Source organism: Leptopilina heterotoma, unplaced genomic scaffold (assembly GCF_015476425.1).
Source record: "Leptopilina heterotoma isolate Lh14 unplaced genomic scaffold, ASM1547642v1 Lhet_214, whole genome shotgun sequence".
NCBI lineage: Eukaryota > Metazoa > Arthropoda > Insecta > Hymenoptera > Figitidae > Leptopilina > Leptopilina heterotoma.
Window position 1 is genome coordinate 759,761 of NW_025110932.1, and position 10,138 is coordinate 769,898.

Genomic DNA, 10,138 nt, shown 5'->3' on the forward strand with positions numbered 1-10,138 from the left:
TAAAAAAAAAATTTAATTTTTGAAAGTATGGGAAAAGTATGGCAAAGTATGGGTGACGAAAAATATTAACCTTATTTAAATTTTCCAGTTTTGTAAAAAAATCTTTTCTTTTTGCAAACTGTGGGAACAGCATATAAAAGTATAAGTGATGAAAAAATCAATTTTAAGTAAATTTTTCAGTTTTTAAAAAAAATTTATTTTTCGAATTGTGTAGAAAAATTTTAAAAAAATAGGCAACAGGTTAAACTAAATTTTATTCAATTTTACTTTTTAAAAAAAATTTTTATTACATTTTTTAGCTTTTTTAAATAACATTTTATTTTTGAAAGAATGGGCGAAAGGAAATATTATTTTTTCATCAAATTTCATAGCTTTTTTGAAAAATATTTAATTTTTGTAAGTATGGGAAAAGTATGGCAAAGTATGGGTGACGGAGAAAATTAACCTTATTTAAATTTTCCAGTTTTGTGAAAATATCTTTTCTTTTTGCAAACTGTGGGAACAGCATATAAAAGTATAAGTGATGAAAAAATCAATTTTAAATCACTTTTTCAGTTTTTAAAAAAAATTTATTTTTCGAATTGTGTAGAAAAATTGTCAAAAAATAGGCAACAGGTTAAACTAAATTTTATTCAATTTTACTTTTTAAAAAAAATTTTTATTACATTTTTTAGCTTTTTTAAATAACATTTTATTTTTGAAAGAATGGGCGAAAGGAAATATTATTTTTTCATCAAATTTCACAGCTTTTTTGAAAAATATTCAATTTTTGTAAGTATGGGAAAAGTATGGCAAAGTATGGGTGACGGAGAAAATTAACCTTATTTTAATTTTCCAGTTTTGTGAAAATATCTTTTCTTTTTGCAAACTGTGGGAACAGCATATAAAAGTATAAGTGATAAAAAAATCAATTTTAAGTATCTTTTTCAGTTTTTAAAAAAAATCATTTTGCGAATTGTGTAGAAAGATTGTCAAAATAGAGGCGACGAGTTAAACTAAATTTTATTCAATTTTACTGTTTAAAAAAATTAATTTTTATTTCATTCTTCAGCTTTGTTAAAAAATATTTTAATTTTAAAAGAATAGGCGAGGGAAAATATTATTTTTTTATCTAATTTTACATCTTTTTTGAAAAATATTCAATTTTTGTAAGTATGGGAAAAGTATGACAAAGTATGGGTGACGGAGAAAATTATAACCTTATTTAAATTTTCCAGTTTTGTGAAAATATCTTTTCTTTTTGCAAACTGTGGGAACTGTATACCAAAGTATGGGTGATGAAAAAATCAATTTTAATTAAATTTTTTTGTTATTAAAAAAAATTTATTTTTCGAATTGTGTAGAAAAATTTTAAAAAAATAGGCAACAGGTTAAACTAAATTTTATTCAATTTTACTTTTTAAAAAAAATTTTTATTACATTTTTTAGCTTTTTTAAATAACATTTTATTTTTGAAAGAATGGGCGAAAGGAAATATTATTTTTTCATCAAATTTCATAGCTTTTTTGAAAAATATTTAATTTTTGTAAGTATGGGAAAAGTATGGCAAAGTATGGGTGACGGAGAAAATTAACCTTATTTAAATTTTCCAGTTTTGTGAAAATATCTTTTCTTTTTGCAAACTGTGGAAACAGCATATAAAAGTATAAGTGATGAAAAAATCAATTTTAAATCACTTTTTCAGTTTTTAAAAAAAATTTATTTTTCGAATTGTGTAGAAAAATTGTCAAAAAATAGGCAACAGGTTAAACTAAATTTTATTCAATTTTACTTTTTAAAAAAAATTTTTATTACATTTTTTAGCTTTTTTAAATAACATTTTATTTTTGAAAGAATGGGCGAAAGGAAATATTATTTTTTCATCAAATTTCACAGCTTTTTTGAAAAATATTCAATTTTTGTAAGTATGGGAAAGTATGGCAAAGTATGGGTGACGGAGAAAATTAACCTTATTTTAATTTTCCAGTTTTGTGAAAATATCTTTTCTTTTTGCAAACTGTGGGAACAGCATATAAAAGTATAAGTGATGAAAAAATCAATTTTAAGTAACTTTTTCAGTTTTTAAAAAAAATTTATTTTTCGAATTGTGTAGAAAAATTGTCAAAAAATAGGCAACAGGTTAAACTAAATTTTATTCAATTTTACTTTTTAAAAAAAATTTTTATTACATTTTTTAGCTTTTTTAAATAACATTTTATTTTTGAAAGAATGGGCGAAAGGAAATATTATTTTTTCATCAAATTTCATAGCTTTTTTGAAAAATATTTAATTTTTGTAAGTATGGGAAAAGTATGGCAAAGTATGGGTGACGGAGAAAATTAACCTTATTTAAATTTTCCAGTTTTGTGAAAATATCTTTTCTTTTTGCAAACTGTGGGAACAGCATATAAAAGTATAAGTGATGAAAAAATCAATTTTAAATCACTTTTTCAGTTTTTAAAAAAAATTTATTTTTCGAATTGTGTAGAAAAATTGTCAAAAAATAGGCAACAGGTTAAACTAAATTTTATTCAATTTTACTTTTTAAAAAAAATTTTTATTACATTTTTTAGCTTTTTTAAATAACATTTTATTTTTGAAAGAATGGGCGAAAGGAAATATTATTTTTTCATCAAATTTCACAGCTTTTTTGAAAAATATTCAATTTTTGTAAGTATGGGAAAAGTATGGCAAAGTATGGGTGACGGAGAAAATTAACCTTATTTTAATTTTCCAGTTTTGTGAAAATATCTTTTCTTTTTGCAAACTGTGGGAACAGCATATAAAAGTATAAGTGATAAAAAAATCAATTTTAAGTATCTTTTTCAGTTTTTAAAAAAAATCATTTTGCGAATTGTGTAGAAAGATTGTCAAAATAGAGGCGACGAGTTAAACTAAATTTTATTCAATTTTACTGTTTAAAAAAATTAATTTTTATTTCATTTTTCAGCTTTGTTAAAAAATATTTTAATTTTAAAAGAATAGGCGAGGGAAAATATTATTTTTTTATCTAATTTTACATCTTTTTTGAAAAATATTCAATTTTTGTAAGTATGGGAAAAGTATGACAAAGTATGGGTGACGGAGAAAATTATAACCTTATTTAAATTTTCCAGTTTTGTGAAAATATCTTTTCTTTTTGCAAACTGTGGGAACTGTATACCAAAGTATGGGTGATGAAAAAATCAATTTTAATTAAATTTTTTTGTTATTAAAAAAAATTCATTTTGCAAAGTATGGAGTGAGATTGTCAAAATATTTATTATTATTAAATTTTACGTTTTAAAAAAATTAATTTTTATTATATTTTTCAGCGTTTTAAAATAATATATAAATTTTTTAAAGTATGGTGGCAGAAAATATTATATTTTATCAAAATTTTACAGCTTTTTAAAAAAAATATTTTATTTTTGAAAGTATGGGAACAGTCTGTTAAAGTATGGGTGGCGGGGAAAATTAATCTTATTTGAATTTTTCAGTTTAAAAAAATTTCTTCTCATTTTGCAAAGTGTGGGAAAAGTTAAGCAAAGTATGGTTGATAGAAAAATAATTTTAATTAAATTTTTTTATTTTTAAAAAATATTCATTTTGCAAAGTATGGAGTGAGATTGTCAAAATATAGGCGACGGGTTAAACTAAATTTGATTAAATTTACGTTTTAATAAAATTAATTTTTATTACATTTTTCAGCGTTTTAAAATAATATTTCAATTTTTGAAAGTATGGCGAGGGGGGGGGGCGCATGATTATTGCCCAAAATTCAATTTCATAATATTCAAAACATCGAAATTCTAATTATCGAAACGTCAATTCACATAATTTTCATATTTCGAAATACCATTCATCATAATTTTCATTTTGTCGAATAATCATTCATTCTAATTTTTAAATAATCCAAATGTTTTTTAACATAATTTTTATTTTGTCGAAAAATTTTTTGGCATATATTTTATTATTCTTAATGACTATTTGTCATAACTATTAATTCTCCGAATGACTACATAACCAAAAATTTATTCACACTAATCGCCATTTAATATAATTTGTATGTTTGAGAAACGTCAATTCACATAATTTTCATATTTCGAAATACCATTCAACATAGTTTTCATTTTGTCGAATAATCATTGATTCTAATTTTTAAATAATCGAATTGTTTTTTAACATAATTTTTATTCTGACTAATGTCTATTGGTTAGAAGTATTAAATGTTCGAATTATCAATTCATCGAATGCTCAAAACATAGAATTGTTAATTCGTCGAATGCTCAAATCATCGAATTTTTAATTCGTCGAATGTTCAAAACGTCGAAAGCTAAAAACATCGAATTGTCAAATCGTCGAATGCTCAGAACATCGAATTGTCAATTCGTCGAATGCTCAAATAGTCGAAACGCCATCTGTTCGAATTGTCAAATAGTAGAATGGTAAAGTAGTCGAATGTTCAAAACGTCGAATCGTCCATTCGTCGAATGCTTAAAACATCGAATTGTTAGTTCGTCGAATGCTCAAAATGTCGAAATGTCAATTCGTCGAATCGTCAAAACGTCGAAAAATTTGTTTGATTTAAGTTAATGTTTAATTAAATCAAACAAATTTTTCGAAATTTTGTCAATTCGACGTTTTGACGATTCGACGAATTGACATTTCGACATTTTGAGCAATTGACGAACTGACAATTCGATGTTTTAAGCATTCGACGAATGGACGATTCGACGTTTTGAACATTCGACTACTTTACCATTCTACTATTTGACAATTCGAACAGATGGCGTTTCGACTATTTGAGCATTCGACGAATTGACAATTCGATGTTCTGAGCATTCGACGATTTGACAATTCGATGTTTTTAGCTTTCGACGTTTTGAACATTCGACGAATTAAAAATTCGATGATTTGAGCATTCGACGAATTAACAATTCTATATTTTGAGCATTCGACGATTTGATAATTTGAACATTTAATACTTCTAACCAATAGACATTAGTCAGAATAAAAATTATGTTAAAAAACAATAAGATTATTTAAAAATTATAATCAAAATGAAAATTATGTTGAATGGTATTTCGAAATATGAAAATTAGGTGAATTGATGTTTCTCAAACATACAAATTATATTAAATGGCGATTAGAGTGAATGAATTTTAGGTTATGTAGTCATTCAGAGAATTAATAGTTATGACAAATAGTCATTAAGAATAATAAAATATATGTCAAAAAAATTTTCGACAAAATAAAAATTATGTTAAAAAACAATTCGATTATTTAAAAATTAGAATCAATAATTATTCGACAAAATGAAAATTATGTTGAATAGTATTTCGAAATATGAAAATTATGTAAATTGACGTTTCGATAATAAAAATTTCGATGTTTTGAATATTATGAAATTAAATTTTTGGCAATAATCATGCGCCCCGGGCGAGAGAAATATAATTTTTTATAAAAATTTTACAGATTTATTAAAAAATATTTAATTTTTGAAAGTATGAGATCCGTCTGTCAAAGTATGGGTGACAGGGAAAATTAATCTTATTTGAATTTTTCAGTTTAAAAAAATTTCTTCTCATTTTACAAAGTGTGGAAAAAATTAGGCAAAGTATGGGTGATAAAAAAATTAATTTTTATTACATTTTATTGTTTTTAAAAAAAATTCATTTTGCAAAGTATGGAGAGAGATTATCAAATTATAGGCGGCCCTTTAAAAATTAAATTTTCTCCGTCACCCATATATTGGAGGTCTCTTCCCATACTTTGTAAATTAAAAAAAGTTTGCTATAAACGCTGTAATATTCTACGCAAACTTCAACAGCGGCCCATACTTTGATCGACTCTTCCTAGACTTTTAAAAATCATATTTCAAAAAATTATAAAATTTAATAGAAAAGTAAAACATTTTTTCAAAATGATTAAGCTGCTTCCTATACTTTGCCAGACTCTTCCCATAGTTCAGAAAATTAATAAAATTCAACAAAATAAAAAATATTCCGTCAAAATTCATTTTAGCTGCTTCCCATACTTTGCCAGACTTTTCCCATATTTGAAAAAATTAATAAAATTCAACAAAATTCAAAATATTTCGTCAAAATTCATTTTAGCTGCTTTCCATACTTTTCTAGACTCTTCCCATATTTCAAAAAATTAATAAAATTCAACAGAATAAAAAATATTCCGTCAAAATTCAATTTAGCTGCTTCCCATACTTTGCCAGACTTTTCCCATAGTTTAGAAAATTAATAAAATTCAACAGAATAAAAAATATATCGTCAAAATTCATTTAAGCTGCTTCCCATACTTTGTCAGACTCTTCCCATAGTTCAGAAAATTAATAAAATTTACTAGAAATGTAAAATATTTTTTACAAATTAATTTATCTGTTTCACATACTTTGGCATACTTTTCCCATATTTGAAAAAATTAATAAAATTTAACAGAATAAAAAATATTTCGTTAAAATTCATTTAAGCTGCTTCCCATATTTTTCCAGACTCTTCCCATAGTTCAGAAAATTAATAAAATTCAACAGAATAAAAAATATTTCGTCAAAATTCTTTTTAGCTGCTTCTCATACTTTGCCAGACTCTTCCCATATTTCAAAAAATTAATAAAATTCAACAGAATAAAAAATATTCCGTCAAAATTCATTTAAGCTGCTTCCCATACTTTACCAGACTCTTCCCATATTTGAAAAAATTAATAAAATTCAACAGAATTCAACATATTTCGTCAAAATTCATTTTAGCTGCTTTCCATACTTTTCTAGACTCTTCCCATGTTTCGGAAAATTAATAAAAATCAACAGAATAAAAAATATTTCGTCAATATTTATTTAAGCTGCTTCCCATACTTTACCAGACTCTTCCCATAGTTCAGAAAATTAATAAAATTTACTAGAAATGTAAAATATTTTTTACAAATTAATTTATCTGTTTCACATACTTTGGCATACTTTTCCCATATTTGAAAAAATTAATAAAATTCAACAGAATAAAAAATATTTCGTCAAAATTCATTTAAGCTGCTTCCCATATTTTTCCAGACTCTTCCCAAAGTTCAGAAAATTAATAAAATTCAACAGAATAAAAAATATATTGTCAAAATTCATTTAAGCTGCTTCCCATACTTTGCCAGACTCTTCCCATAGTTCAGAAAATTAATAAAATTTACTAGAAATGTAAAATATTTTTTACAAATTAATTTAGCTGTTTCACATACTTTGGCATACTCTTCCCATGTTTCGTTAAATAATTTAAATTCAGCAGAAAAGTGAAATATTTTGTTAAAATTCATTTTAGCTGCTTCCCATACTTTGTCAGACTCTTCCCATAGTTCAGAAAATTAATAAAATTCAACAGAATAAAAAATATTTCGTCAAAATTCATTTAAGCTGCTTTCCATACTTTGCCAGACTCTTCCTGTATTTCAAAAAATTAATAAAATTCAACAAAATAAAAAATATTCCGTCAAAATTCATTTTAGCTGCTTCCCATACTTTTCCAGACTCTTCCCATATTTTTAAAAAAATTAATAAAATTCAACAGAATAAAAAATATTCCGTCAAAATTCATTTTCGCTACATCTCATACATTGCCAGACTCTTCCCATATTTGAAAAAATTAATAAAATTCAACAGAATTCAAAATATTTCGTCAAAATTCATTTTAGCTGCTTTCCATACTTTTCTAGACTCTTCCCTTATTTCAAAAAATTAATAAAATTCAACAGAATAAAAATATTTCGTCAAAATTCATTTTCGCTACTTCCCATACTTTGCCAGACTCTTCCCATAGTTCAGAAAATTAATAAAATTCAACAGAATAAAAAATATTTCGTCAAAATTCATTTAAGCTGCTTCCCATACTTTGCCAGACTCTTCCCGTATTTCAAAAAATTAATAAAATTCAACAAAATAAAAAATATTCCGTCAAAATTCATTTTAGCTGCTTCCCATACTTTGCCAGACTTTTCCCATAGTTTAGAAAATTAATAAAATTCAACAGAATAAAAAATATATCGTCAAAATTCATTTAAGCTGCTTCCCATACTTTGCCAGACTCTTCCCGTATTTCAAAAAATTAATAAAATTCAACAAAATAAAAAATATTCCGTCAAAATTCATTTTAGCTGCTTCCCATACTTTGCCAGACTTTTCCCATGTATCGGAAAATTAATAAAAATCAACAGAATAAAAAATATTTCGTCAATATTCATTTAAGCTGCTTCCCATACTTTACCAGACTCTTCCCATATTTGAGAAAATTAATAAAATTCAACAGAATTCAACATATTTCGTCAAAATTCATTTTAGCTGCTTTCTATACTTTTCTAGACTCTTCCCATGTTTCGGAAAATTAATAAAAATCAACAGAATAAAAAATATTTTGTCAATATTCATTTAAGCTCCTTCCCATACTTTGCCAGACTCTTCCCATAGTTCAGAAAATTAATAAAATTCAACAGAATAAAAAATATTTCGTCAGAATTCATTTAAACTGCTTCCCATATTTTTCCAGACTCTTCCCATAGTTCAGAAAATTAATAAAATTCAACAAAATAAAAAATATTCCGTCAAAATTCATTTTAGCTGCTTCCCATACTTTGCCAGACTTTTCCCATATTTGAAAAAATTAATAAAATTCAACAAAATTCAAAATATTTCGTCAAAATTCATTTTAGCTGCTTTCCATATTTTTCTAGACTCTTCCCATATTTCAAAAAATTAATAAAATTCAACAGAATAAAAAATATTCCGTCAAAATTCATTTTAGCTGCTTCCCATACTTTGCCAGACTTTTCCCATAGTTTAGAAAATTAATAAAATTCAACAGAATAAAAAATATATCGTCAAAATTCATTCAAGCTGCTTCCCATACTTTGCCAGACTCTTCCCGTATTTCAAAAAATTAATAAAATTCAACAAAATAAAAAATATTCCGTCAAAATTCATTTAAGCTGCTTCCCATACTTTGCCAGACTCTTCCCATAGTTCAGAAAATTAATAAAATTCAACAGAATAAAAAATATATCGTCAAAATTCATTCAAGCTGCTTCCCATACTTTGCCAGACTCTTCCCGTATTTCAAAAAATTAATAAAATTCAACAAAATAAAAAATATTCCGTCAAAATTCATTTTAGCTGCTTCCCATACTTTGCCAGACTTTTCCCATAGTTTAGAAAATTAATAAAATTCAACAGAATAAAAAATATATCGTCAAAATTCATTTAAGCTGCTTCCCATACTTTGTCAGACTCTTCCCATAGTTCAGAAAATTAATAAAATTTACTAGAAATGTAAAATATTTTTTACAAATTAATTTATCTGTTTCACATTCTTTGGCATACTTTTCCCATATTTGAAAAAATTAATAAAATTCAACAGAATAAAAAATATTTCGTCAAAATTCATTTAAGCTGCTTCCCATATTTTTCCAGACTCTTCCCAAAGTTCAGAAAATTAATAAAATTCAACAGAATAAAAAATATATTGTCAAAATTCATTTAAGCTGCTTCCCATACTTTGCCAGACTCTTCCCATAGTTCAGAAAATTAATAAAATTCAACAGAATAAAAAATATTTCGTCAAAATTCATTTTAGCTGCTTCCCATACTTTGCCAGACTCTTCCCATATTTCAAAAAATTAATAAAATTTAACAGAATAAAAAATATTCCGTCAAAATTCATTTTAGCTGCTTCCCATACTTTGCCAGACTTTTCCCATGTTTCGGAAAATTAATAAAAATCAACAGAATAAAAAATATTTCGTCAATATTCATTTAAGCTGCTTCCCATACTTTACCAGACTCTTCCCATATTTGAAAAAATTAATAAAATTCAACAGAATTCAACATATTTCGTCAAAATTCATTTTAGCTGCTTTCCATACTTTTCTAGACTCTTCCCATGTTTCGGAAAATTAATAAAAATCAACAGAATAAAAAATATTTCGTCAATATTCATTTAAGCTGCTTCCCATACTTTACCAGACTCTTCCCATAGTTCAGAAAATTAATAAAATTTACTAGAAATGTAAAATATTTTTTACAAATTAATTTATCTGTTTCACATACTTTGGCATACTTTTCCCATATTTGAAAAAATTAATAAAATTCAACAGAATAAAAAATATTTCGTCAAAATTCATTTAAGCTGCTTCCCAT